Source organism: Octopus bimaculoides, unplaced genomic scaffold (assembly GCF_001194135.2).
Source record: "Octopus bimaculoides isolate UCB-OBI-ISO-001 unplaced genomic scaffold, ASM119413v2 Scaffold_107751, whole genome shotgun sequence".
NCBI classification, from domain to species: Eukaryota; Metazoa; Mollusca; class Cephalopoda; order Octopoda; family Octopodidae; genus Octopus; species Octopus bimaculoides.
In genome coordinates, this window is record NW_026350597.1 from 1,383 (window position 1) to 4,296 (window position 2,914).

Sequence of the window (2,914 nt, forward strand, 5' to 3'; positions counted from 1 at the left end):
GAGGTCTACCCCTCACCCCCCTGTCACATCTCCCTTTCACTTTCCCGTTAACGTTGTCTGCGGCCTCTCGCCCCCTTCACACGCCATCGGGCCTCGTCGTAAGAAAAGAAAAAGGGGGAAAAAGGCCTTCGTCTTAAATCGCTTTTCTTTTCCCTGGAAACACGGCATCAAACTCTTCGGAATTATCTTACCTGCCCACGTTTTCTTTCTTTTCTTTCATTATTTTTCTTTCTATTTTATTTTATTTTTTGTTGTTGCTGTTGTTTGGTTTTCATTTATCATTACTATTTTGCCGTTTGTTTTTTTGCTTCTTTTTTGTTTTTGTTTTACTTTCCTTACCACGCTTCATTAAATCGACAAAAGTTCGAAGCGAACATCAGTCACATCGATGTCACGCTTGATGGAGCGCCTGAATAGGTCACAGGCGTTATAACCGCCGTCTCGGACTAATTAACTACAAAAAAAAAAAGAAAAAAAAGAAAAAAGTAAAGGAAGAAGAAAGAAAGAAAAGAAAAGAAAAAGAAATAGTGCGAGGTATGATCACAATTTTATCGCAGTTACTCAACATACAATCGACAGGAGCTGAGTTTATACATACATACATACATACATACATAGATGCATGCATACATACATGCATACAATATACGCAGACACACATATACATCATATACACATGTATTGTAAAAACAATTAACGTTGGAAGACGCTGTACGAATGTGAGGTATCAATTGTATTAAACACCAACTTGAACCTGCAAAGTTTATTTTCCAAGGAATGCGAATCGAAAGAAACCATTCTTCATTGAAGTGGCAATGCTTATTATTATTATTATTATTAACAATAATAATAATAATAATAATATGAATGATTCTAATTATAAGAATTATAATAGTGATAAATAACATTATAATTATTTACTATTATCAACAGAAACATGATTAACGGTGATGTTTTATATATTATGAAAAAAAAGCGCATGGAAAGATAATCAAATAACAAAAAGAAACAAAAGAATTGTTGAAATTATTGAAAAAATATGAAGTAAAATGAAGAAAAATTGAAGGGAAAAAGTAGAAACGAGAGGGAAAGAAAGAGCGAGGAAGTGTGAAGGAGTGAGGGGGAATAAAGATAGGGTATGATAGTGAGAAGGAAAGAGGGAGGAGGAAGTAGGGAAATATAGAATAATTAAAAGAGAGAGTGAGGAATTGAGGTAGGAAGGGGAGGAGTGTGGAAAAGGTCGAAGGCGGAAGGTCAGCGGGGAGAAAGTTCAAGTCAAATGAGTGAGAAAAGAAGAGTTTAAAACGGAAGAGAAGAAGAAGAAGAAATAGAGATTAAGAGAAGAAGAAAGAGAAGAAAAGAGCTGTGTTTTTTCACCGAGGGTGAAAGAGAAAGAGAAATAATGTGAGAGAGGAAAAGAGAAAGACAAAAAGAAGAGAGAGAGTGTGTGTAAAAGAAAGAGAGGGAGTGAAACGAAATAGATTAACAGCAAGACGGGGTAAAAGAGCGAGAGCGAGTGAGTAAGAATATATCTAGAGAGAGAGAAAAACAGACGAGCGTGAGTGATAGTAAGAGATAGCGAAAGTAGATAGAGATTGAGAGTGAGGTGGAGGAGGAGGAGGAGGCAGGGCAAAGGTCATGGCGCATGACTATAGTGTGTTAGTTAAGAACCGGGGAGTTTAAGTGTTTGTTGCTCGATGTCTGCAGTGGAGTTTTAACATGTCTCGACGCAAACAGTCCCACCCGAAGCCGATAAAACGTGAGTTCAATACCTTTACCTTCTTCGATATCGATCGATTTTTATTGCTTTACTTATGTATTGATTATTGATTGCATTGAATTTCATTTGGCGATTGTAGATGCTGTTGTAGTTGATGATGATGTTGATGATGCAGGTGCTTGCTGGCGTGTGTGTTTATTCAATGAGTCTATGTGTATTAGTGTGTATGTGTCTATGTACGTGTGTGTATGTCTATGTACGTGTGTATTTGTGTGTGTATATGTGTGCGTATGATTGTGTTTGTGTGTATATATATATTTATGTGTGTGTGTATTTGTGTGTGTGTGTATATATATTTATGTGTGTGTGTAATTGACAATCTTGTTTAGTTCATGTTTATATATCTATCTGTGTGCGTGTGTGTGTGTGTTTCGGTTTTGATCAACGACACGGTGGTTGGAACATTGTTGTCTTACTCTATCTATTCCTCCTGCATTTTTCTTCCTATCTTTCCCGTTTCTCTCTCTCTCTCTCTCTCTCTACCATTCCCCCTCACTCATATGTCTCTATTCCTTCTTCACGTTTACTTTCTCTTCCCCCCTTTCTCCCATCCCACACTTTCTTCTATTTCCATTCTGTCGTTCTCTCTCTCCTTCGCGTGCGCGATACTTCTACACTTTCTCTTATTTTTTTATAACACACACAAAACACGCATATATGCGTGTGTATATACATTTATGTCTATGTGTGTATGTGTGTGTATATATATGTATATATACACACATAAATATTGTAATATTTACAAATAAACGCAAAACATTCGTATATGCTCGAATATATACGCATTGATTGTAAATGCACGCAGTTTCTGTGAATGTGTGTGTGTGTAATAAGTAAATATACCTCAATATGATACGGTACACACATACATACATACAAACAAACATACATACATACATACATACATACATACATACATGCAGAAACACACGCATACACACACATGCAGCATATTATACTTCTATTGTATACATGTATGTCTATATTTCTTTGTTATGGACACAAGCATGGGTTCCGGGTTCGCTTGGCATCTCAGCCAAGTATCTTTTGATAGAGTAATATCTATTGCGTCTGGTATATCAGGACCCAGGAAGTAAAACTGGTCTAGCGGAAACTGTGTGGAATCTCTAGGGT

At 36.5% G+C, this 2,914-nt stretch overlaps 1 long non-coding RNA gene across 1 annotated transcript in view; it reads right to left on the minus strand.

The window, feature by feature from the left end:
- Positions 1-196: 196 nt before the first annotated feature.
- LOC128251432 (uncharacterized) overlaps positions 197-2,914 on the minus strand; it is a 15,846-nt gene continuing 13,128 nt past the window's right edge. The window contains exon 3 of the long non-coding RNA XR_008267122.1: positions 197-454. This is a non-coding gene — a long non-coding RNA (uncharacterized LOC128251432). The remainder of the gene's footprint in view (positions 455-2,914) is intronic.